The sequence below is a fragment of the Camelus dromedarius genome, chromosome 9 (genome assembly GCF_036321535.1).
Source record: "Camelus dromedarius isolate mCamDro1 chromosome 9, mCamDro1.pat, whole genome shotgun sequence".
Classification (NCBI taxonomy): Eukaryota; Metazoa; Chordata; class Mammalia; order Artiodactyla; family Camelidae; genus Camelus; species Camelus dromedarius.
The window spans coordinates 49,660,663-49,688,008 of NC_087444.1; the positions used below are offsets into that span (position 1 = coordinate 49,660,663).

Genomic DNA, 27,346 nt, shown 5'->3' on the forward strand with positions numbered 1-27,346 from the left:
GATGGTTAGTGACTGCCTGGGAAGAGTTCATCCAGTCATTCATTCAGCTTGAGAGGGATTCATGCGTTCACTCCCTCAGCAGATGTGCACCAACACCTTCTGTGTGCCAGGCACCAGGCCAGGCTCTTAAAAGGGAAGCAGCTCCAGCCACAAGCTTTCAGAAGGCAGACACCTCAGTGCTCCCCTCCCCCAGGTGTCTACAAGGGCTCTGCACTCAGTGTGTTCAGGCAACAGTGTTTATTAACTGACTGACCAATCAGCTAGGGCCTAGTGTTGACTAGATAGCGATATTTCCCCCCACTCTTGCCTGAAATCCCATCATTAGTGAGTCATTCCTTAAGTACTACCCTCACTAAGTTCCTCTTTAGAAGGAAAACGCTTTCATGCCCGTGCTTCACTCCTTACCCCTTTCCCCTCAGTAGGAAGAACAGAAAGCGGAAGTCTAGCTGGCCTTCAGAGACCTCACGCGGTGCTGGCCCTGCCCAGGATGGCAGGGCAGTGGGCTTCCCATGGCCCACCCAGACGGTGGGTCCACTGGGGACAGCAGATACAATCAAGAGTAGCCACTGCCCTGGAGAGGGCCAGGAGGACTTAGGTTTAAGTCTGAATTCCTGGGGGAGGGTATAGCTCAGTGGTAGAGCACATGCCTAGCATGCATGAGGTCCTGGGTCCTGGGTCCTGGGTCCCATCCCCAGTATCTCCATTAAAAAAAATAAATAGATAAAAATAGATAAATCTAGTTACCCTCCCCACCAAAAATAGTCTTACCTCCTGCACTGGGTAGGAATAAGCCTACCCAAGGAGGCAAAAGACTTGTACTCTGAAAACTGAGACACTGATGAAGAAATTGAAGATGACATAAACAAATGGAAAGATATACTGCATTCTTGGACTGAAAGAATCAATATTGTTAAAATGGCCATACTGCCCAAGGCAATTTACAGATTCAATGCAGTCCCTATCAAATTACCAACGACATTCTTCACAGAGCTGGAACAAAAAAAGTTAAAATTTGTATGGAAACACGAAAGACCCCCTAATAGCCAAAACAATCTTGAAAAAGAAGAACGGAGCTGGAGGAATCACACTCCCTGACTTCAGACTACACTACAAAGCTACGGTAATCAAAACAGTATGGTACTGGCACAAAAACAGACACATAGATCAATGGAACAGGATAGAAAGTCCAGAAATAAACTCACACACATATGGTCAATTAATCTATGACAATGGAGGCAAGAATATACAATGGAGGAAAGACAGTCTCTTCAATAAGTGGTGCTGGGAAAACTGGACAGCTACTTGTAAAAGAATGAAATTGGAACATTCCCTAATACCATGTACAGAAATAAACTCAAAATGGATTAAAGACCTAAATGTAAGACCAGATACTATAAAACTCCTAGAGGAAAATATAGGCAGAACACTCTCAGACATAAATCACAGAATATATTTTTTGAACCAGCTCCCAGAGTAATGGAAATAAAAGCAAAAATAGGCAAATGGGATCTAATTAAACTTAAAAGCTTTCGCACAGCTAAGGATACATCAACAAAACAAAAAGACAACCTACAGAATGGGAAAAAATATTTGCAAATGATGCGACCGACAAGGGACTAATTTCCAAAATATACAAACAGCTCATACACCTTAATATCAAAAAAACAAGCAACCCAATCCAAAAATGGGCAGAAGACCTAAACAAGCAATTCTCCAATGCTTGACAAAGCAAGACATACAAATGGCCAATAGGCACATGAAAAAATGCTCAGCATCACTAATTGTCAGAGAAATGCAGATAAAAACTACAATGATGTATCACCTCACACCAGCCAGAACGGCCATTGTTAAAAAGTCTACAAATGATAGATGCTGGAGAAGGTGTGGAGAAAAGGGAACCCTCCTACACTGCTGGTGGGAGTGTATATTGGTGCAGCCACTATGGAAGACAGTATTGAGGTTCCTTAAAAAACTAAAAATAGACTTACCACATGATCCAGCAATCCCACTCCTGAACATATACTAGAGAAAAATAAAATTCCAAAAGATACATGCACCCCAATGTTCATAGCAGCACTATTTACAATAGCCAAGACATGGAAATAACCCAAATGTCCATCAACAGATGACTGGATAAAGAAGTTGTGGTATATATATATACATATACATATATATATATATATACATATATATATACACATACATACATACATACATACATACATACATATACAATGGAACACTATTCAGCCATAAAAGAATAAAATAATGCCATTTGCAGCAACATGAATGGACCTGGAGATCATCATTCTAAGTGAAGTGGGCCAGAAAGAGAAAAATGCCATATGATATCACTTATATGCAGAATCTTTAAAAAAAAAAAAATAAGGACACAAATGAACTACTTATTATTTATAACTTAGATCATTGATTTCTTCTTTTTGTTTGTTGGGGGTTTTTTGGGAGAGGGGATAGTAATTAGGTTTATTTATTTATTTTTGGAGGAGGTAGTGCAGATTGAGCCCAGGACCTTGTGTATGCTAAGCATGCACTCTACCACTTGAGTTATACCCTCCCCCCACCAATTTCTTGAATATGTGTAAGCACATTTGACTGTCATTTATGATTGGATTACTGCATTCTGTTGATTCTTATTTTGTGGTTGGCTTTATTCCTTTGATAACTATGTAAGTTTAAAAAGCTAAAGCTCTAATCTGTTCTTAGAAAAGAATGATCAGTACATATATGTAAAGTTAAAAAAAAATACGTGCAGTATATTGTATCTACGTATTTGCATGCAATATATTGAAATGTGCAATCAAACTGTAACAATTCTACTTAATATAACTGAAAAATGAAAAAAATAGATAAAAATAAATAAACCTAATTACCTCCCCCTCCAAAAAAAAGTTCTAACTCCTGCACTGCTAGTCACCTATTTAAAGAGGCAGCAGATCCCAGGAGGGAGAGAAAGCTGGAGTCATAATTTATACCAGGATGATTTCCAAAGTGAGCAATAACTCATGAAAGAAATTTCATACAATGCTGCAGTGGATAAGTCCTTTCTAACCTGACATGAAACCTAAAAGCCATAATGAAAAGACTGATAAATTCAATTACATTAAAAAATTTTTTTTTCTACATGGTAAAAACTATCAAAAGTAAAATCAAAAGATGAGCAAGAGATTATGGAAACATTTGCAATTCTTATCACAAGGAGCTAATCTTCCTCATATGTAAAGAGTTCCTACAAATCAAAAAGACCAATAACCCAGCAGAAAAATGGGAGAAGAGTATGAACAGAGTTCATGGAAAAACAATACAAATGGCTCTTAAACATTTGAAAAGAAGCTACCTCACCCATAAGAGAAATGCAATTTAAAACAACTATGAAAAACCATTTTTACCTACCCAGTAAGCAAAGATCAAGCATTTCATAAATCTCTGTGTTGGCCAGGCTGGGGGAGGAAATAGACACCCACACTCGCTCCTGGCAGGTGTGTGATTCAGCACAACCTCTGGGGCAGGCAGTGTAGTCATATCTAACAATGTCGCTAATGTATGCACACACCTTTTGACCCAGCAAACCTACTGCAAGTAATTTATCCTACAAACACTTTCACATGTGTGAAATGATGTATGTACAAGATTATTCATTGCAGCATTATTTGTAATTGCACTGCAAACAATATGTCTATCAGTCTGGTGAAGATAAATCACAATACATACTTCACATGGAATACTACACAGCTGTCAAAAAGGGTGCATCAGCTTGAGCCATACTATCACAGGATATTCTGTGAAAAATCCACATAGTAACAGCAATACCTAGAATGGATTAGGACTGAACCAAGACAGAAAAATCAAAACTGCTGCTTTGGCAGAGTGAACGAATCTTCTCCTCATTTTCAGTTTCTATTTCTATTATCACAATGTAGCTTGTGCAATTTTTTTTGTTTTCAATAGAAAAAACAGTATCTACCATATTCATAGTGCCTATTGTTAACAACACTGTATTGCATACTTAAAATTGTCTCTAAAATGATACAGTTTACATGTTCTTATCATAAAAATAATAATAATAAATAAAGAGAAAGGAGAAAGCTTTTGGCCATGAGGGACAGGTTTCTGGAATAGATTGTGGTGATAGGTTCATGGGTAAACTAACGAAGTTGTATACATTAAATATGCACGGCTTTTTGTATGTCACTCATATGTCAATAAAGGGCTTTAAAAAAAATTAACGTATAAACTAAAAAATAAAGACCTTAATAGAAAAACTCAAAGGGTAACATAAAGCAATTGATAACTCAGGTGACACTACAATACAATAACATGGAAAGATATGTTCCTGGTATGTTTTTTGGTGTGTGTGTGTGTGTGTGTGTGTAGGTGCGTACACATACAAATAGAACCCACAAACAAAAAGAGAAGAAAAGAAAAATAAGCCCCATGTCCATCACGTCTAAGTTGCATGACCCTGAAAAGGTTACTTAGCCTCTCTGTGCCTCAGTTTCCTCACCTGGAAAAAGGGAGAATAACGTTCTGACCGCCCAGGGCTTTGAGGGGATTCAGTGGAGGTGATGCAGGTGGAGTGTGGGGCTGCACCTGGCACAAGGTGCTGAAGTCAAGGTGACAAGTATTAACAAGTTGCAGAAAGGGCCGCAAGGTCCGGGGGTGGGCCCAGAACCTTCCCCTCCACCTGACCCTGTCACAGACCACAGCACCGGAGGGGTCAAGGAGCCTTGGCCTCCCTCCAGCTCTGCTCTAGAAGTGGCCTGGCCTCTGGGGTGGACACAGTAGTGTCAGCACCTCAGGACCGCCTTCTGGGGGCATGAGCAGCATCACAGACTGATGCCCCCATGCGGCACCTCACTGGGCCTCAAGGGAGCAGCCATCTGCTGGGTCAGGGAAAGCAGGGATGTGGCCCGAGCCACAGAGAGCTTCTGGGCAGCATCCCCGGCAGCACTGGGTCCTCACCCCAAAGTCTCTAGGGCTGCAGGGAGGAGAAAAGCAGCCCTCAAGACAGGCTCTGCAAACTGTGAATCCAGCGGGGACGCTGAGAGGGCAGGAAACCAGCCAGAAGGCATCCCTGACCCGCCAGCCTCTGAGCACCTGCTGGGAGCGGGCAAGGCCCTGGCATTCTGAACCCCAGGGAGGGGCGCTCTCACTATATTTCCAGCCTGGGGAGCCAACTCTGGGATCCTAACCTACTCGTCCCAAGCCCCCTGGCTGGGATTTAAACTCTGATCTGCCCACTTCAAGGCCCAAGCTCCTTCTTAACCTTATGCCTGCATTTCCTGAGGTGCGATCTGCCCTACAGCAGGCCGTGAAGAGCTACACACACATACCAGTTTCTGGTCACAGGCAGCACTGGGCTTACCGTTCTCCTCCTCCTCCTCTAAAGACACATTAGCAAATTAGCAGGAATGAAAGCTGCTGATTAATAAACATAGCTAAACGTTTCCCAGTCTTTTTGGTTCAAGAAGCTCTTTTTGCATTAAATCTCTAAAGAATCCCCTGTGGGAAATGCTGACTTCAGCATCTCTAGGACTCAGTTCCGGGCTCCTCCCTCAAGAAGCCTCCCTGGGCAGTTGTAGCCCAGAAAGGCCAGTATCTGCCCCTTCTCTGACAGCTTGGGAGTTCCTTCAGGCTGGAGCCCCACTCCCTGACCTCCACCCGACCCTGGGCTGGGCTGAGCTTGGCCCCCAGGGTTGGGGAGGCGGCAGACTGGAGGAGAGGCCTGGCCCCTGCCCGCAGGCAGTTTTCAGCTGGGGAAGCAACCTGCCCTGGGGAAGAGAAAGCAGGAAAGAGCACTAAACACCGACCAGGAAAGACCCTCCTGTCGTACTTCCTGCCTCGCCGAGCAACGCAGGGAAGTGCTCCCCCTCCGTACCTCGGTCTCCCCACCTGCCAGAGGCAAAAAGGGATAGAGCCCTGGGCCGAAAGTCAGGAGACCTAAGGGCCAGCCCAGCTCCGCCTCTCGCCCTCTCGGGGCCTGATTCCTCGGGGTGGGGTGTGAGGGGTAAGGAAAGGCCCCCAGGGTCTGGGAGGGCCCTTCTCACTGAGACTACTAGGGAAGCTAGCCACAGTGGGGCCAGTGGGAAAGGCACCCCACACAGATCTCCGCAGGCCTTGCTGGGGCCATGGCCTCCCCCCACATCCGTGGAGCCCAGCGAGGCATCACTGTGTACTCAGGCTCCCGGAGCCACTGCTTACTTAGCCCAAAGGTCCCCCATTTGACTCCCAAAGTGCCAGGCACCCTGATCCAAGGTGCTGAGAACCCCCACCTCCCCAAGGCTTCCTGAGAACCTGTGTGAGGCCAAGGGTGCATGTGGGGCTGAAGGGCTGCCTGGTGAAGCCTGGACCAGAGCCCGGAAGAGCCCTTCTGCAGGGGAAGCAGCCCCAGCCAACCTCTCCCACACCCCTCAAAACCACAGCCTGGCTTCCGGAGCTGCAAATACAGGGGCTTAGGAGCCCCTCCCTAAGGCTGTCCCCAGAGCCCAAACCCCTCACTCCTGCTCGGTGACTCCTTCCATCCACAAACTCTTGCTTTCTGGAGCTAGGCTCCACTGGGCACAGAAGCCGCTGTGATGGAGCCTCCGTCCATGGCAGCCCCGTGCCCCACAAGCCCAGGCCTCCCCTGGGACTTCCCACCAGGACTCCCTACATCTGACCAAGACCCCAAGAACAATGAGCCCAGTCCTGCTCACCCTCGGCCAACAAACTCCTCCAGGGCTTCCTGAAGCCTTCTTCGTGGCTGTGTGATTTGACTTATTTCGGTTCCCCAAACAAGCCCCACCCTTTCGTCTCCAGGCTCTGGCAGCCTAAAAGCACTGCCTACCTCCTCACCCCCAAACTCCCTCTGCCTGGCAAACTCCTGCCTGCCCTTCAGAGCCAGGTTGAGCTGCCACCTCCTCCAGGAGGGCTGCCCAACCTGGACTCAGTGCCTGCACTTCCCTCCACAGCACAGGGCCCCTGGCCTGTCACTGCCTGACTGTGTGGCACCTCTCCCAAGGCTGATGTCTGGCCATGACCTGCTCCACTTCCAGAACCCAACACTGCTTGGCACAAAGGGGACACCCAAATCCCAAATCCCAAACCCGTGGACTAAGTCAAATACAGCCCACCCTGAACGGGCAGTCAGGGCCTGGGCCCCAGTCCTAGTGTCCCTAGTCCCGTCCGTGTGAGTTTTGGCAGGCCACCTGCCTCTCAGGCCTTGATTTCTCACCTGAGTGATGGAGATGAAACTCTTTCCTATTCCCTGGCCTGTTCTGGCAGTAAAGTGACCTTGTGGCTATGAAAACTCTTTATAAATCCAGAAACTTTGCACATGAAAGGGGGCTGATCTTGCTGTATTGTTTCTACTACAGGGACAAAGGCCCCAGCCTAAGTCCCCCTCACCGCCATCCAACAGGTAGGCTCCTGTCCACACCAGGTACCAGGTGAGGTGCTGAAGCTACCACAAACAATACGGATGCAGGGTCTTTTGTGAGCCCATGTTGCAGGGAGGGGAGGGGCATGTGCCAAACGAGCCACATGAGTAAAGGAAATGCCAGGGCAGGCAAGGACCCAGCCTCAAGCCAGGCAGCCAGGGAGGCAGGAAAGCCTAGTTGTTGAGAGCACAGGCTCTGAGGCCAAACAGGGAGATCCCCAGCTTCACATCAGAGGAGCTGTGTGACCTAGGGCATGTTAATTAACCTCTCTAGGCCTCCATTTCCTCATCTGCAGAATGGAGGGGTGGGCAGCCTGAGAAACCACTCCCACCCCATCAACTCCAGTCAGGCCCAGAGGAAAGTGAGAAGAGGTGGGCCTTGGGGGCCAGGAACACAGCTGAGGACTAGGGTACCTGCAATGCAGACCTCAACAAAGACCCAGGAGACACACTTCAAGCCTCAGGGGTCTCGGCCTCACCTCCTGTCGGCCCCCATAAGTGCTTCTCGTCCCCTGCTCCCCTGCCCAGCAAGTGGGGTCTGACAAAGGGATGCCCAAGAGCCAGCCCCTGCTCCAGCCCCGGCCTGGCACAAAGGCACCCCTTCCTAAGGGGAGTTGAGCAGTGACTCCAGGGAGTCTGGGTGTTTCCCCATCAGCCCAGGACCCCATTAAAGCAGTGCCTCCAACCAAATTCACAGGGCTCCTCCTCTCTAGCTGGATGGAGCCCAGGGGAGACAGGTGTTGGGGGACTAGGAGCAGGGATGGGCAGACTCAGGAGGTCTCCGGCCCACGTGGCAGGGAGGTGCACAGGAGACAGCCTGAGATGGGGAGGTGTGGAGACTGAGGCCAGGAGGAGGGGACGACCACATCCCCCACAAGTGAGCCAGGGGAGACGTGCCTCCCCGCCAACCAGGAGAGCACACCAGCCCTGAGGCTGCGGAGTCCTCTTGGCGTCAGCTTCCTCACCTGTGCAGAGAGGGGCCCTACCCCAGGACCCTGGGCCTCTCCCTGCTCAGCCAGCCAGTGATGCCAGGAACCGCTGACCCAAGTCAGCTGCACCTGAGGTGGAGACTAGGCCACTTCCAAGGGCAAGAAGACAGAGGCCCCAATCAGGTACTCAGGGTCCTGCGAGGTGAGTCAGGGCGCCACCTACTGCATCACCCCCAGGGGCCTCACCCCCCCCCAGAAGCCAGGCCTGCCACCCCAAGCAGGCACAAGGTCCCCTGGGTCACAAGCACTCCCACCCCATCACCTCCAGGTGGGCCCATGAGAAAGCCAGAGGGGGCCCTTGGGGGCCGGGGGGGGGGGTCCTTCAGGGCCAGAGGAGGGGCCTTGGGGGCCAGGGTCATGAAACAAAGACCTCAATTTTGTTTCTTTTCCCTCAGGCACAGTTGCAGGGTAATCTCTTCTAGTGGTCAAGGGGGGCTGGCACACAGAGGCATAAAGAGAGGGAGGCACAGAGGAGGGTGCTCCTGGCGCCCTCAGCACTGGCACCAGCCAGACGGGAGTCTCAACACAGGGGAGGGGGTGGACCAGAACACACTTGAGCCCCCTCTTCTCCTGAGCCCAAGGACCCCTGAAAAGGGAGCCCCTCTTTGTAACACAAGGCAAGAGGGCATTTGAGGTGAGGAAGCACTCCAAGTAGAAGGAACTGCACGGCAAAGGGCAGAAAGAGGCAAGCCAGTCTGCTGACCAAGCCAGGAAGCGGACCCAGAATGCATGAGAGGTCACAAGACACAGAACTGGAGAGAGAGGGTGGACCAGGACCGGGAGGTGCCCAGAAGCCAAGAGAAGGGGTACAAATGTGACACCAGACAGGAAAAGCTGATTGACGTGTATGTTAGAGGAAGCAGGAACCCCACAGGCCTCTTCTCCAGAGCCCAAGATCAGCCATCCCATCCCATCTTGACAACAGAGTGGGCTCACGTCTATCTCCCAGCAGAGCACGTAGTCGGTGCTCGTGAAACAGACACATCAAAGACACCAGCAGACGGCGGGAGAAAGGATGATCCCAGATGTCACAGGGAGGAGGTCACCAAAGAGGAAATGAGCCCACCTCTGGTCTAGGGCTCACACCCCACCGCATCCTGACACCTTTTTTTGTATTACAAAGGCTTAGAGGGGGTTAGGGGGTAGGGAAAGGAGAGGGCAGGGAATGGAGGCATTTCTGCCCAGCAGGTCTGCACCCGGGACTGGGCAATGCCCCAGCCATGACGTAGCACCTTGTGAAATCCATGGGCAGTGGCAGGTCAAGCCGGATGCCGATGGCTGTCAGGTGGGCACCGTGCCACCCTCTCTGGTGGGGGGTGGCAGGCGGAGCCACAGGCAGGTGAGTGGAGAGCAAGCGGGCTTGGCTAGGAGGGTAGGGGCAGAGCCAGAGGGCCCCTGGGCAGAGGAGGGGGCTGGCAGGATTCCACACACACAGGCTAGGGGGCTCGCCACTGCCGAGAACCTCTAGGCCTGAGCCTGCTGGTCTCAGATGCCTGGGAGGCATTTTTCTCATGCATTTAATGTTTCCGGCACTCTGCCTGCACACTGCCATTTTACAGATGAAGACACTGAGGAATAGAGAGACAGCGATCAGCCCAAGGGCTACAGGCTACCAGGGAGGCCCCTCAGTCAGACCCCTCAGCTGGCCCTGCCCACCTTCGCCTCCCAGGTACCCTCTCCCAGGGATGTCCACCCTCCCACCCAAGGCAGGATGGGGCAGAGGAGAGCCCCAAACCCAGCCCCCTGACAGAGACGATGACAAACACCTCCCATTGGGTAGTGGCTCCTCTGTGCCAGCTGCACCATGTACACCCCCTTGTTTAATCCTGCAACTACCTGCACACCGGGTACCATGAGCAGCCCGTTTTAAAGATGCGAGGAACCGGCTCAATCCCTTGCTCATCTTGGGCACTCCCAGGAGGAGGCAGGGTGGGGCTTGAACCCAGGCCACCACCTGAGCATTATCTGGCTCTGCCTAGAGGGAGAGGGCTGGACCCGATGACCTCCAGAAGATCCTGCTTCTCTGGCTGCCATTCAGCTCATTCACTGAGCCAAACTAACTCTCAGCTCTTGGCTACATAGGTCTTTTTAAAGACATTAAATGCCCCAGAGATCCACCATCAGCACTTCCCTCTCATCCTTGACACTCGGCCCCATGGAAGGCTAGAACCGGCGGCTCTGATTCAGGTGTCCAGTGTGACCCGCTCTGCCTGCTCCCTCAGAGGTCCTGGAACTTTCCTGGCCAAGTTGTGTACTGCCCTCACCTGGACAATGGGATGTGGAAAGTGGCCTTCAGCTCAGCGTGAATGTGCCCCAGGACAGGAGAAGAGAGGTAAGGGACAACGCTGAGGGAAGGGCCACCAGCCACCCCTGGAAGACCCTGAGTAATGATGAGATGGCAAGTCATGGAAAATGCAGAGGGTGGGGTCTCCCACCTCCCCGCTGAGGCAGAACTCAAGCACGTGTCCAAGAACATATAGCCCAGCCAGAGCGAGAGCCCTGACTCAGCTTCGGCCACCCCGAGGTGGGTGCAGACAAGACACTCCAGTAAGGATCCCCACACAAGCCCTCCCTGTTCAGCTTTACCCTCACAGCCTCTTCAAAGACAAGGCACCGTGTGCTGACCATCTCCCAGGCCTCGAACATGGTAGCTTTCCAAGAGAAGCAGTGCACGTGAGTGGTCGCCCCTGGGGACCGGCTCGCTGTGTCACCCAGGACAAGACAGCACCCTGCTGGGCCCCTGGCTTCTCCTCTGTAAACTGGGGGCAGACGACACCACCACACAGGATGGGTGAGGGGAGGCAGGGAATGGGTTAAACCTGTAAAGGGGACTGCGCATCCCCAAAGTGACATCCAGTCAGACCTCTGTCTCCTCCTGAAAAGCACCTTGGGCCTGTTTAGAGGCCCCACTCCTGCAGCCCGCTAACTGCCAAGGCCTTCAGGGCACTAGCCCCCATTCCCATAGGGCCCACAGGAGGACTCCCTCTCCCCAGACCCACTCCTGGCAAAGAGGCCCTGAGAGACCACCCCCTACCTGACCCCTACCCCCTGGGAAAATGGCCGCCAGCAAACAGCCACTTCTCAATGAAGCGCCCCTGGAGACTTCCCCAACAAAGCTCACACCATCCCCGGCCAGGAATCCCTGCCCTCCCCTACACCAGGAGGCAGAGGAAAACCCCAGGAAGCCCCAGGCCCCTCTGGACGGGGGAGGCCTGCAGCCCAGTCAGAAACGAGGGTGCTCAGACGGGCCCTCCAGACTGTGCGCCCCGACACAGATGTCCCCACTTCCTGCAGAGCCAATCCCCTTACACCATCTCTTAAGTCTACCCAGTTCATTTCAGTGTCTTCTTCAGTCTTGTCTGGGGCAGAAATACATGCATGAAGTCACAGATTCAATGTCCTACTTACAGACATTTTTTTTCCTAAAATGTATTAAAATATGCACATTGTAAGCATATTCATCCACATACAGGCTGAAACCATCTGAGGAGCAGGGTCCCCACACTGAGAAATGCTGGTCTAGTCACCCCTCATAAGGTCCACCGGCACAGCTGTGGCCAAGAGAGCCGGTGACAGCCCACAGTCACAGCCATTCCAGCCAGAGCCAGTCTGGACTCCAGCCACCCATCCAGGCCCTGGGGCCAGGGACTCTGTCTCCAAGACTCCCGGCCCAGGCCTCTGCTTTCCCCTTCCCCAACCTCACCCCTCACCCAAGGGCTGGCCAGGGAGGAAGCCCTGTGGGTCAGCTGTCCAGAACCCCATGTGATAACACAGAAAAGAGGAGCCTGCTTCACCCTGTCTGTGTACATGTGTTTAGATGAGGGGGCAGAAAGATCCAGAAGGACCCACTCCCCATGGTCCACGCTGGTGGTCCCCAGGACCTTGGGCTGGGAAGACTTGGGTGGGAAGAGAGACTGTTCCATTTTCCTGAGACACCTTGGTTCTCTGCCTCTTGGGCATACATCACTTTCAGAGTTTGGTTTTTATTCTTTTTAATCTAACAAAATTAATTCAATTGCCCTTCCCTTGCTAACTTTTACTTTCATTGAGAAAAGTAAAGTGTAAAATTACAACCTGGAAAAGAAATGTGGAACTCCAGGTGGACCAAGGCCATCACAGTTAATAACGGCACCTTCTTGTCAGGCTGAGAAAGCAAGTGACAAGGTGTCTCTCTTTGTCCTGGAGAACCCCCCCACCCCCTGACATCTGGCTGTCGGTCCAGCAGGCTCCAGAAGCCTCCCCCACCTCCAACCCACATGCTATCCATCCACTCCCAGGCCAGGCCCGCCTGGTGGGGAGGGGGACTGCCCAGCAGCCCCCTCAGGCCCAGGCCACTAGGACGGATGGCGCCCATACCCATACCCCACTTTACCTGGCTCTCCTCCAGGGCCCCAGGCCAGGGTCAGAGCCGACTTAGAGGTGGCCTGGCCCTTGCCTGCCCTTCCTCGGCCAGCGTCCAGGCTCACACATGTGAAGCCTCCTTCCACCAGCTACCTAATGAGAGTGAGTCACCTCTGGGACCCACCACTTCCTGCTCTGGCGGCGGGAGCAGCAGAAAGGCTAACACTGAACCCTCAGCTCAGTGCCTCTCGGGGTGTGCAGGGGGCCCCAGCGGAGCCCTCCACAGGAGTGGAGGGGAGCTGTCAGACCAGGCTCCTGGCTCCAATGACTTCATGGAAATTGGAGGCTTCAAGCTGGAACAATTTTCAAAAAGTAAAAATAAAACAAGCGCCAAAAGCCTCCATTAGAAGCCTGGTGATGACAGTTGGAGGCAAGGAGTAAATGCTTCCTTAATGAGCAATTAGAAGCCAGAGCAGCCTGGCATTCACATAGGCCCTGAGCCTCAGTTTCCCACCCACACAGTGACGGGCCTCGTCCATCTCTGAGAGGTCAAAGGGCTCCAGTCTGGCCTGCTGCCTCTCCATTTCACAGCTGTCCCCATGCTGGGGCCAGGCCAGAGGGCAAGGCCAAGGCCCATGCTTAGAGTTCCTGTCCCAAACAGCCCCCAGAGAACCCCAGCTGCCCTGGGCCCCAGGAGGCCAGGAATCAAGCCCCTTCTGCTTTGCCAGGCCTGTTTCCCCACTGGGGTCACAGGGTGCTCACTGTTGAGGCAGCAGACTAGGAAGGACTGGGAAGTGGCGTGCAGAAACTTCCCAAAACAGAGCGGGGAGGATACCGCCTGGTCCTCAGGGAGCCCTCTGAGCATGTGACTTGGGGACCTGGGATTATTTTTTTACCTTTTCTCCTGACAATAAACCCTACTGTTTAGTAATAAACTGGGGAACAAAGCCCAATTTTCCCACTGACACATCTTGCTCTCTGCAGGCCTCCCTTCCAGCTCCTTCCTCAGAGGAGGCAGACTCTTCCCTGCTGACCTGCTGCACCACCAGCCCTGGCCACCTGGCACTGGACGCCCCATCCCTCACACCAAGTGCAAGGTCCCAGCAGGCAGAACCTATGCACACAGGCTAACACACCCTGAGATCAGCATTTAAACACTAACTGTGTGCTGGGCACCGTGCACAGCCTCATGAGGAGGGCCTGCCATTATGCCCATTCTACAGAAGGGAAAACTGAGGCTCAGAGAGGCTGCTCACTTGCCCAAGCACACGCAGCTAAAAACAAAATTTTTTTTAATAAAAAGGCAAAATCAGGATTCAAACTCAGGTCTGTCTGACTCTACAGCCTGTGCTCTCAACCACTCACACCATGACCCTCCCCAGAAGCAAAGAAGGGCTTCCCTAGAGACAGCCTGCTCCACATCCCTCTACACCCTCTTTGGTAGAGGTTGCCTGAGACCTCCAAGCCCTGGCCTCAGTGCTCCCAAACCTGCTGGACAAACTCCCCCAAAGGCAGCTGTGGGCTTTCTCCGCATCAGACAGGGAAGACTGGCTTCTGTTCACTCAAGGTGCCAGGTACAACGCACAGCCCGACCCTTTCCTGTTCCACTCAGCAACACCTGCCCTTCTCCCGTGGACAGGACCCCCAACTAGTGCTGGGCACGCAAGTATGACTTGGACATAGCCCCTGCCAGGCAAGCTCCATGTTGAGTCATGCCCACCAATGGCATGGCACAAAGATCTGGGAGAAGCGTCCATGAAGGCGAGATAGGTGGTCTGGAGCTCGGGGGAGAGAGACCTCACTCAGGTAGGGGAGGTTCGGGGCTTCCTGAGACAGGGTGTCCCCAGCCCAGGAGATGGCCCAGCCGATCCCTGACTGGTGCGTGGGAGCAGTAGGCTACAGAGAGTGGCAAGGAGGTGAAATAGTGGGCAAGAAGGAATAACACTGCAGCAAAAACAAGACACACACGTCTGGCAGCCAGCCAAGAGACAAATAATGCTGAGCGCTGAGCAAACAGCTTGGCCCCGTGTGACAAACCCAGATGTGGAGCCCGTCCCCCTCGGGAAGAAACCCCACAGCACCCCAGTGCATTTCAAACTGCAGGCAGATTTCTGGGAGAGGGCATGAGCAGGAAAACCGTCTGTACTACAGTCACCTCATCTTTTTCTTTCCCTTAGAGTCAGGGGGCTCACCACACCCCAGAGAAGCCTTGAGGGGGGTCTGAGCACTAAGGCTGGCAACTCACCCTCAACCCCACCCCTTGTCCCATGCACGTGGGGTGAAGAGGCCAAAAGACCTGCAGTCAGGGCCCCCATCGAGTGACCTCGGCCAAGTTACATGATCTTGGCAGCTCAGGGAGCCCATCTGTAAAATCCAGACGATATCATCCAACTCCTTGGGAGGCCATGAGGGTCAAGTGAAAAATGTGTATAAAGCACATAGTAAGTGCTCAATTAAAGCCAAACACAAGAGTGGGCAGATAGAGGGTGTTCTCCTAGTTCCAAACCCTAGATCGTGGCTCTACTGTATGCCTGCCCTGGTCAAAGACCTTCCATGGTTTCACGGTGAATCCTGAGTCCAGTCCTGGCTCCTCCTCTTGACCCCATCACACACACACACCTGGCCCAATTCATCTTTCCATCCTGATCTCCTTTGACCCCATAATCCAGCTGCCTCACCCTGCCATGCCTTGGCTCAGGCCTTTCTGCCACCAGGAATGGTCAAAATGCTACTCATCATGCCAAGACAAGTATAAATGCCACCTCTTTCAGGAAGTGATGCCCTGTCATCACCTCCTCTGGGCCACAGTGCCACAAGCCTCTCCTTAGAGGATATACACTGTTCCCTTCCTTCTGCAGCATCCATTTCCACTTCTAGTAACAGCTCCCTATTCCTATGGGGAAACCAGCCCTTCAGGGGTGGGCTCACGACCAGTGCCCATTGAGGAATGAACAGGTGACTCAAAGTGGTCCAATGAGATTCAATTCTGAGACTTGCTGGAACTAAGTGGAAAAAAAAAAAAAAAAAAAGGTCCTGTCATTTCACTAGGCTGGTAGGATGTGAGCTGGAAGCTGCTGTGGCCATCCTTGCCACGGTGGTAGTCAGCCTCCAAAGACTCTTACCTCCAGGTGTTCATGCCCTTGTATGGTCCCCTCCCACATTACCTGGGTGACCAACAAAGCACTGCAGAAATCACCTGTTTGACTTCTGAAGTCATGAAAGACAATGTAGTTTCCACCTTGCTCCCTCTTGGATCACTCACCCTGGGGGACGCCAGCCAACATGTAGTGAGGACACTCAAGCAGCCCTGTGGTGAGAAGCTGAGACCTCCTGCCCACAGCCAGCACCAACCTGCCATCCATGTGACTGAGCCACCTTGGAAGCAGATCCTCCAGCCCCCGTCAAGACTGGACTGACACACTCACTCTGTAGCATCCCTGTCCGACCAGGGTGACGGAGGGTCACCTCTTCTCTTCCAGCAGACCCACCCCTCCCAGCACCTGGTACTCCAGAGGACTTGATGACATTTCTGCCATACTGATCTGCACCCAGAGTCTCCTAACAAGAACACAGAGCAGAAATGCAGAATCTATTCTGTACAGCTAATAGCGCTCACTCTGTCTGGGAGGACACAGCAGGCTGGCTGAGTACTGGTTTCAGGTCTGCTGGCTGCCCTCCTCCATGCCCCCAGCTCTTCCACGCTCTGCTCCGGGCCAGGAGGACTGAAGTGAGATCCCCCAGGAGACAGTCTTGCTGGAGCAGCCACAGCCTTGTGATCCTGTCACTCACTCTCCTCCCAGACTGATTTTTCACACGGGGGCGGGGGGTGGGGGCTGCATTCCAATGCAGCGACTCACCTCTGGCCCCTCTGCCTTCATCTCTTCCCGGATGACTGTAGGCTCGGGGTGTGCTAGGATCCCTTCCTTCCCCAGGCTGGGAACATATGGGGGTGCTCTGGCTCACTCCTTCACTGAACACACAGAAAACTGAGTTTCCAAAGGAGAAGGGGCTGACCGAGGTTATGCAACCGGTTACAAGTTATAGGATGGAAAAGGGCCTTCACCCTTAATCAGTGGTGGCCCTAAGGGGTGACTTGAGGTGAGCCACAAAGCCACTCCAAAAAAACACATGTGCTAATAAGTAAACAGCATCTTTGCTACCAAACTCAGCTCCCCTTAGCCACTGCCCTTCCCACATGGAAATCCAAATAGCTGCTGTTTGCCCCAGCTCCAACGCCAGAGTCAGGAGAGATGAACAACTCTGCACCACGTTGGCAGTACAGCCTGCTGGAGGGCAGGGGGCTGGCTCCCCTGACCCCCATGGCCCCAGCCTCTGCCAGGCCTCAGGGACAGGAACAGGAGAAGGGCAGCCCGGGTCACAGTGTGTTGAGTAACAGCAGAGAATCCTAAAAGAACAGATGTGAAAGCAACTGCCCTGCCAACCCAAAGTCCTTATTTCCTTTGAAAAACTTGGCAGCTGGGCTACACCAGCGGCAGCCGGTCCCTCCCCACACCCCTCTTGGTGTGAACTATGGAGGGACAGGGAAGAAGACCACGTCCCTCACTACAGTTCCTGGGATGGGGGTTATGGAGATGCCACGAGGTAAAAACAGACCTGCGCGTGGAGTGCGATCTTTTATTTAATGATACCACAGACAAATACATGTATTTTTTTGCACATAAGAAAATCTGGAAGAATATACTTCTAATTTTAGGAGCTATCACTAGGCAATAAAATTTAGCACAGTTTTAATTTCATATCTTATTTATGTCTGTTTTCCAATTTTCTCTAATGAAAATACACTACCCATGTCATTAAAAGAAAAACAACTACAATGGAGAAAGAGCAGGAAAAACGAAAAACAATGGCCTGAGACTTCTCCACCCAGTGCCAAACTCAGCACCACTTATAACCAGGTGAAAATGGAAGGTTTTTATGATAATTAAAAATACTACTACGTTAAAGCCACTGAACATCACAAAAAGAAATTAAAGTAGACAATGCAAGCCTCCCAGGAGAAGTTTGCAACCCCATCTCCAAGGCACTCTTGTATGAAAAAAAAAGGAAAATCAAAACGAAATTATAACAAGGCTTTAGATACAACTACCAAGGCTTAGTGGATAAAAAACATATTAAGCATTATTGGAAGCTCTACTAAAGGAAAAGGGCCACGGCTTCAAAAAAAACATGGCATAAGAGAGAGAATGAATGAATATCAATTCCACAGATAAAAGAAGACTTGAGAAATATATCAGCCAATCTCATTACATAGACCTCCTTTGGATCCTGATTTTTAAAAACTAAAATAATACATATTTTTGACATGTAGGAAACAACTGGAAATTTGAACACCAAATACACTGGGTAGCTATGATCTTATAGAATATTGCTAACACATGAGAAAAATGCTCAGTATCACTAATTATCAGAGAAATGTAAATCAAAACTATAATGAGGTATCACCTCACACTAGTCAGAATGGCCATCCTTCAAAAGTCCACAAATGATAAATGCTGGAGAGGGTGTAGAGAAAAGGGAACCCTCCTACACTGTTGGTGGCAATGCAGTATTGTGGAAAATAGTATGGAGATTCCTCGAAAGACTAAAAGCAGACTTGCCATATGATCCAGCATTCCCACTCCTGGGCATATATCCAGAAGGAACCCTACTTCAAAAAGACACCTGCACTCCAAAGTTCATAGCAGCACTATTTACAATAGCCAAGAAATGGAAACAATCTAAATGTCCATCAACAGATGACTGGATAAAGAAGTTGTGTTATATTTATACAATGGAATACTATTCAGCCATAAAAATTACAACATAATGCCATTTGCAGCAACATGGATGTCCCTGGAGAATGTCATTCTAAGTAACCCAGAAAGAGAAAGAAAAATACCATACGATATTCACTCATATGTGGAATCTAAAAAAAAAAAAAAAGAAGAAGAAGAAGACAAATGAACTTAAATACAAAACAGAAACAGACTCATAGACTTTGAATACTAACTTGCGGTTGCCAGGGCAGAGGGGGATGGGAAGGGACAGACTGGGAGTTCGAGATTTGTAGATGCTGACAGGTATGTATAGATTAGATAAACAAGTTTATACTGTATGGCACAGGGAAACACATTCAAGATCTTGTAGTAGCTCACAGTGAGGAGGGATATGAAAATGAATATATGTATATTCATGTATGACTGAAAAATTGTGCTGTACACCAGAAATTGACACAACATTGTAAACTGACTATAACTCAACTTAAAAAAAAAAAAGAATATTGCTAAGTTTTAGATGTGGTAATACTACTCTTGGTGTTTTTTTTTTTTCAGTCCTTATCTTTTAGGGATATATACAGGTATACCTTGGCAGTATTGTAGGTTCAGTTCTAGACCAGTACAATAAAGCAAATATTGCAATAAAGTGAGTCACACAAATTTTTTGGTTTTATAGTGCATATAATGTTATGTTTACATTGTAGCCTATTAAGTGTACAATAGCATTGTCTAAAGAAACAATGTGCATACTTCATCACTGAAAAAAATGCTAACCATCATTTGACAAGGCAAGGAGGCCACAAACCTTCAATTTGTAAAAAAAAAACGCAGTATCTGCAAAGTGCAATAAAACAAAGTATGCCTGTACGACAATTTTTACAGAAGAAGTGATATAGGTCTGGAGAGGGGAAGTGTGTGGGAGTAGAGATGACCCAGGTTGGCCAAGAGCTGGAAACCGTGACATCTCAGGGATGGGTATGTGGGGGTGGACATGCTATTCTGTCTTTCTCTGTGGGTGTTTAATTTTTCCATAATGAAATGTTGAAACGTTGTCCCTGTAAGAGCTCTGGCATCTGTTGTCTCATTTAGTCTCACTCAGTGAAAAGGTCATTTTCAGACCCTTCCTGCAGATGAGGAATGCCCCCACCCTTTCTGAGAGGGAGTCTCAGAGCAAGTAACACAGCATCAGCCTCAGCCCTCCTTCTGACTGAAAGGGGTGGGAGACAGCTTGCCAGCCCCCGCCCCGCTCAATGAACCACGCAGACTTGCTCCCAGCCTAAACCCCGAGCACGGGCAGAGACGACCCAGGACCAGCACGGGAGGCTGCAGGGTTGCAGGCTCCCCCATCACATACCAGCCTGGAAGGGAGGCCACATTTTCCTTTGCCTCCACCTCCACGCACCTCCCCCACAGGAGCTTAAAGGCTTCCAGTACCAGCCTGGACGGCGGCACCTTAACCCCTCTCCTGGCAAAGCCCTCTGGTGGAAGCCCCTCCCCGTCTCATTCTCTGACCACAAAGCAGCTTACCAGGGGCAGCAGGCGCCCAGGACCTCCATGCCCTCGGATGCAGCCCTACCACAAACCTGCAACCAGTCTCAGCACCACAAAGAGAAGTGGACCTGTCTTAATTTACCCTACAGAAGAGACCCCCCGGCGTGTACCAAGACCTAGCTGCCCACGACCTGGCTACCTTACAGCGCTCTACCTGCAAAAACACTGGAAACAACCTGAATGGCCAGCAACAGAGGACAGGGAAAAGTCAACCAGGGCTCCTCGTGTACCAAATACTGGGGTGAGCCTGACGTGCCTGGGAACCCCAACAACTCCACTCGTGAAGCCTGGGGGCAAGATGGACAGACACAGTAAGAAATGCTGTGATGCTCAGTTTTTTGTCATCATATATTAAACAAAAAAACAAGAAGTCACTTGGAAAGACCTACCCCAACACATTAATATATATTAATGAGTGCAGATTCTGGGTTTTTTCTCCACTTTACTACTTAGGTTTTTTTTTTAATATTAAATATGAATTATTTCTGTAATTAACACAAAATTAAAGCCATTTGAAAATAAGGAATAAGTTGACTTTCTCCTCCTCTCTGGGAATGCAGCTCAGAGCCTTGGCCCAGGAGACAGGAGGTCACACTGCCTCTCTGAGCCTCAGTTTCCCCATCTGTCAGACACCAAACCCACCAAGTGAGCTCCTCCCACCTCTTCACAGAGCCTGCTCCCTCCCCTGTGAGATGGGATGATAAGGCACATCGACAGGGCCACGTAAACAATGCCCGCCCAGCCTCCCCCCGCCACCCCACGGACAGGTACCCCCATTTCTAGCCTTTGCTCATTCCTGCATCTCTTGAGCCCCTACTGACTCTGAACCCAGCCTGGTGGGGACCAACAGCATCAGAGGCCAAACGGGATGAAACAACCCTCGTGACCATATCCGCAGACCTCCACCAGCCCGAGCCTGACAGGCTGGCCCCTCCAGTCCTTCTGACCACCCTCCAGGAAGGCGGTACACCCCTACTTTACAGAGGAAGAAACAGAATCTCAGGTAAGAGAAATAACCACCCACCTTCAAACACCAAACCAAGATGAAGACTGCAGCCTGGGGGCCCTTCTGTGAGTTCCTCCACATCCTCCTCATGGGGTGTCATTAAACCACCCTCTACCCCTTCTGAAGAGCCAGACGCATTGCTTAGGGCTTCAGGCAGGACTGAAGGAGGACTGGGAACATGGCAGGACACAGCAGACTGGAGCCACAAAACTCAGACTCCTCCTCCTCCCTTGCAACCCCCAGCCTCTCCACACACACGCGTAGGTACTCCAGTATAGATCGATCAAAGGAGGTACAACACAGCACCTTCTGGACGGAGGAGTGCGTTGGGGAGCAGAGAACCCAAGGTGAACGTGGGAGGAGGGGAAGAACCCAAGCCTTGGGGCCAGGGACCCTGGGGTCAGATGTACCATGGCACTCCCCCAGGACGACAAACCCTGACCCCCAGAGGCCAGACAGGACATCAACCAGTGAGGCTGGCTGGATGGGTGGGGACAGGGGCAAACTGGAGGCCCAAGCCCTGTGTAAAGAGGAGCTGCTGCCCAGATTCAGCCCATAACTGCCGCGAAGGGATGTGGCCAGTGTTGCAGGCCTTCTGAGTTATCAAAGGAAATCAGAAAGCTGAGTTCTTACGGAAACAGACTCACAGACGTAGAAAATAAACTTACGGTTACCAAAGGGGAAAAGGGCAGCCGGGGGAGGGACAAATGAGGAATATGGGATTAAGAAATCCACACCACCATATATAAAATAAACAACAAGGATTCACTGTATAACACAGGGAACTATATTCAACACCTTCAATAAACTATAATGTGGAAGAATCTGAAAAAATTGTATACACACACACACACATATATCTCTTAAAAAAAAAAAAAAAGAAATCTGGGCTTTTATGTAAAATCTCCTGGTTTCAGATGCTAGCAATTAATCCAAAATAAAATTTAAGCAGTTCTCCTATCAGTGTTCTAAACTCACTACTCCATGGCCGTGAGCAAACCACTCAATCTCTTTGAGCTTCCACTGTTGTCTGTAAAGTGGAGATTAACACTGGGTATTTTAACAATGAGATAAGATAACACTTCGCCCATATTAATGGTCATAAAAAGCAACAGTAACAGTAGCAGCTAATGTCCGCTGAGTGCCAGGCTCTGTTCTAAGTAACAAGAGTTAATGTTATTTCATTCATCCTATTAGATGGGCATGTTTTTACCTTTGTATTTTTAAATAGTTTCAGACTTTCAGAAATGTTACAAGAAAAGTACAAAAAACCCTCCTATACTTTTAATGCAGATTTGCCTGTTTGTACCATTTTGTCTCACTTTCTTTACTATCTGTCTATATATCCGTTTCTCTTTATTGCCTGAGAGTGGTTTGCTTATACTGTGCCCCTCTACCCCTAAATACTTCAGTACTTATTTCCTAAGAACAAGGACCCATTTAAACATTTATAGGTCATTTAATATTGACACACTACTTTAATCTATAATCCATATCCAACTTCATCAACTGCCCTAATATTGTCTTTCATACATTTTTTTTCAGCCCAGGTTCACATACTGCATTTGGTTATCATGTCACTCTATTAATTGGAACTATTCCTTGGCTTTTGAGGCAACTATTCCCACTGTCTCCATTTTATAGATAAGAAAGTGAAGCTCAGAGAGGTTGAAGTACCTGCCTGAAGTCACACAGCTAGGAAATGTTGAGCTGGGACTCAAGCCCAGGGGGTTCCCTCCGGAGCCTGTGTTCTTGTCCTCCAGGCTTAAAAGCTTGCAAATAATAGCCTTTGTTGTTAATAATTAAAAACAGTGGCTCCCTCTGCAAACATGTAGATGACTGCTCATAGCCACCTCACTCAACAGGTGGTCATTAACTGAAAGAGTGGCCTCCTATGCACATACTGGCTGGACCTCTTGTCACCAGGTCCCTGCACCTGGCAGTGGCCCTAGCATAATGTCCGCCTCCCTACCCTGCAGGGCCTCATTTAGGCCCCTCTATACAAGCAGGGCAGTGGAGAGCTGAGGGGGTTGGGCGGTTAGAACCACAGCTCCTGACTTACTTTTTCCCCACTTAAAGTGACAGCCCAGGCTCCAATACTCATGTCCAAAAATCAAAGGAAAGCAAATACCCCAGAGACAGAGACTGAAGCCAAAAGGCCCCCAAGGCCATGTCCCTGACCCACAGATCACCAGGACTGAAGGGGACCCCTGAGGTCAGTTGTCCAAAAGGGGGCTGAGCACTTTCTAACAGACATGACAGGGTTGCATTGGAGGGAGGAGTTTACAAGAAGATGGAACAGCAAGGGCTGCAGGTGGGAGCTGACTTCTCACAGCAGGGAGCAGAAAGCACTCAGTTCTGGAGAGCATCACTCAGCCTGTGGTACGAGCAAAGAGCGGCAGCAGGCTGTGGGCTAATTCCACAGACTCAGCTTTGTCAGTGAGGACCCATAGGAATGTGGAGTCATCCACTCCTCTGGGGCCTGAAACCCCTAACCCCAATTCCAACCTAGGCCAGGCAGCATCAGCTTAGAAAACCACTCTTTTTGGTTCCCAGATGGATGTGGCTCAGGTCCTGGAAGCTGCCACCGACCTTGCCTCCATCACCCCTGGCCTGGTGTCTCTCCCAAGAGAGGGCACCATCACCCCTGGACAGGAGTCCACCCACCAGCCAGGCCCATCAGATAGCTCTCCAACACTCAGTCATGAGACCCAGATACCAGCAAACTCACATGGGAAAAGGCGCCACTGCCAGCAAGAAGCTTTGCAACAGATCAATCAGAATGTCAAATGAGTTCCGGGCCCTTCTGTTGGGTTTTGAGGCTAATCTGTGCTAAAATATCTCCAAATCCTGGGACATTCCTGTTGGAAGCCCTATTAAATTCAGAAGTTTCCAGACCTCACCTGCAAACCCAATTCCAACTTTCAGAAGCAGAACAGCTCTTGAAAGTTTCCCAAAACAATAAAAAAAGGAATAGTTTTGCTTTTCTTCTTCATTGTAGACAATTTTGAAAATACAGAAAGCATGAATAAATAAGAAAATTATCTATCAACAAACTCCCCCAAAGATATCCCAATGAAGACCCCTCTTGTCAATCCTTCCAGTTCCCAGTGCACAGACTGGCCTGCCTGTTGTGTGAGTCTCTCTTTACAGGTATTTGGGTTCAAGGTGTAATCACTCCATGACCCCTTTTGGCCAGTGGGCTTATGAGGGCAGGGACCACGCCTATCTTGTTTCTCTGCCTCCTGCCCAGGCAGGCCATTCCAGGCACCCTTGCTGGAGTGGGCCACGGAATCAACATAAGCCATTATCCTCAAACTAGCAGTCCAGTTGAGCCCAGCTACAGAAGAAGGGGCTCCAAGAGATGGGGTCCATAGCAAAGCCCCAGAGCATCCCCGGGTATGGGGTAGGAATAGGAGGAAGGGAGAGCGGACAGGTTGGCAGGAAGGCAGTATGTTCTGTCCTTGAGGGGGATCTAACGGGCCCTCTTGAGACTGCCTGCTGGGGTGGGATCAGGCTCCCGATGTGTACTCAAACGGACTCTACCAGAACCAGACCAGAACAGGATGGGAAGACCAGGAGCCCAGACCCTAGTCTCAGCTCCAGGCCTAACTTGCTATGAGACCTTTGATGACTTCAGCTTTTCCCACCCAGAATGGTGCTGATCATTCCAGCCCTAACTCACAGGATTGAACGATACAAGGAACATGCCACAGCTTTATAAGCCATCTGACCTCAGAAACTGGAGCTCTCCCACCTCTCCTTGCCTTCCTCCATTAAAGGCCAAGAGCAATCTCTCTCGAAAGCCTGAGAGCAGCAAGGGCTGAGGAAGGAGACCTGCTGTCTGAAGATCCTGAAATTTCAGCACTGGGGGAGGCAGCTCCAAAAAGCTCCCTGTGAACCCATCTCTGCCTCACAGGCCCAGCTTGGCCACTTGGGTGGGACCTCCTCACTACACTGAGGGTTTGTCCCCAGAGTTCCAGGTCCACAGCAGACATGCTCCCCTCTCCTATGAGGGCATCTGCCCACGTGTGAAAGCAGTGACAATACTAGAGGCTCTCATCTCAGAGCCCAAAGCCCCAGCCTGCCAAGCCCCCTCACTCTCATACCCTGAGACCCCTGTGGTCCAGCTGGTCATCCACTGATTCATTCATTCATACTTCTGTTGAGCAGCATCCTGGATCAGATCTGAGGGGGGCTTCAGGAAGTGATGAGGGCCCTGAACCTAAAGCCAGTTCAGATCTGGTCACTCCAAGCACAGCCCAACCACCAAAGGCATCTGTGGTCCTCATCTTAAAGGCTCCACTTCTAAGAACAGGGCCCCAAACTCTCATTTTCCAACTTTGGCTCTGGGACTCAGAAAGAACGAGTTCTTAGCCTTTGAGGGAGAGGACCCAAGATATAAAACAAAAGAGAGAACAACTCCAGGCCACACTGAGAAAGACTCCGGCATCTATCTGGCCCCCAACCAGGGTGGGTTACCACCACTGCCCATCTCCTTCAATTGAATGGTTAGGTTTCAGAATTTCCCCACTGGGGATCCAAGTCGGAGCAAATGCCTTGCCGGCTCTCCCATCCACATAACGACCCCCCTAAGCTGGTGAAGGGTGCTGCTCACTGTTGGCTGTGGTTGGACTGCTTCCAAACCTGAACCCTAGTCTTGCCTTCAACTGAGTGCTCTCCCTTTGAGTTATTTTTCACTTTAAACAGGATATACTGACCCTCCAGAGGCCCCTGCCTTGCCAGAGTCTGGAAAACCTTACAAACCAGCCCCTCTTTAGCGTCATAAACCAATGGGCGCTCCAACAGGGTGGTCCGGGGGTGCCGGGCCCAGGAGGGCACAGAGCCACGTCCCTGGCTGGTCTCAGTCTTGTCATCCGGAAAGTGGGGTTGGGCCCCAGTCCCTGCCAGCTGGGGTCCTGCCTGTGAACTGCCCCACCCCCCCACCTCCTTCGCAGTGCCTGAGAAAGGGGACATCTGAGAAGACCAACCGCAAGCTTCGGCCGGAGAAAGAGCAAGACCGGGAAAGGGGGCGGGGAAAGGGCGGCTCCGCGGGCCTGGCGTGGGGGGTCGGTGGGCCCCGCACCTCTCCGCCGCTCCCGGGGCCAGGGAAGGCAGGCCGAGTGAGTTGCCCGCCTGCAGCCGCCCAACTCACACCCACCCCTCCGCCCGGGTGCGGCCGGCCGGGCGCAAGACGAGGAAGGACCCGGCCGGCGGGCGAGTCCCCGGGCCCCGAAGTGAGGCGCGCGCCCCCTCCGCCTGGCCGGCCCGCCGCGCCGCTCCCCGCCCGCGCCGCGCTCACCTGCCGCCGCCGCCGCCGCTCAGCTCCGCTCCCGCTCCGGCTGCCGCCACCGCCGCCGCCGCCGCCCGAGTAGCCGCGCGGCCGCGGGCGGGATCCCGCTGTGCGGGCGGGGACGGTGGAGCGGCCGCAGGCGCCCCCCGCTGGCCGCCAGGCCCAGCCCCGAGCCCCGCGGCGGGGAGGGAGAGCGGCCCGACGCCTCGGCCCCGGTTCAGGCGCCGCGTGCCGCCACCCTGCTCGGTTTTCTCTAGAAACGCTGGAAACGCACAAACATCCCACCGCCGCCGCCCGCCTCCCAGCGCGGCTGTGAAAGCGAACGGCCAGGCATCTTATTGGAACGTGAGCAGGAAATAAAGCCTTTTAAAAACACACTTTCTTCTTCAAAGTCACGCACGTGTTCGGACGAGCCAGGTGCAGCCCCACCCCCAGAGGGAAACACTTTCTAGCAAACTCTTTCAGCTGTTTCTGCTCCAGATTCCCACCCCACCCCTGCCAGCAACGCCCGTTTCTAGAAGGATCCCCAGACTGAGATCTAGTGCCCTCCTGCAAAGATGAGGGAAACTGAAGAAGTCGAAACCTACTGTCTCACTCGGGCCTTAAACTCCTAGGTGGTCCAGAGGTGGGAGCCACCCCAGCACCCGCCGGAGTCGGGCCTTTCTTGGTGTCTTCTCTGGCACCAGGAAGACCAAGCCCGCCTCAGAAAGTAGTTGTCCTCAGAAAGTAGGTGTCGTAACCTCGTCTTGACCCCACTCACTGCTGCCTAAAGCCAGGGTGGGGCCCGAGTTGGCAGCAAAAAAAAAAAAAAAAAAAAAAAAAAATCTGTCCTGTTTCCGAGGCACCCAGGCTGGGAAAGCAAGAAAGCACTCCTCTGAGTCACCGCTGGGAGGGACAAAGGAGGCTGACTGAAGAGGTAATCAAGACCAGGAGGGCCTTTTACTCATAGACCTT

At 51.1% G+C, this 27,346-nt stretch overlaps 1 protein-coding gene across 12 annotated transcripts in view; it reads right to left on the bottom strand.

The window, feature by feature from the left end:
- ADCY7 (adenylate cyclase 7) overlaps positions 1–27,115 on the bottom strand; it is a 61,751-nt gene extending 34,636 nt beyond the window's left edge. For 5 of the 12 annotated variants that reach the window (XM_064489181.1, XM_031458478.2, XM_031458484.2 and 2 more), the window contains exon 1: positions 6,714–6,821. The gene's annotated coding sequence lies outside the window, so the exon portion shown is untranslated. Of the gene's footprint in view, positions 1–6,713; positions 6,823–12,796; positions 12,953–26,401; positions 26,480–26,979 lie in introns of those variants that run through there. The other 7 variants (XR_010382319.1, XM_064489179.1, XM_064489178.1 and 4 more) reach the window with 7 other exon arrangements.
- Between the last annotated feature and the right edge of the window lie 231 nt (positions 27,116–27,346).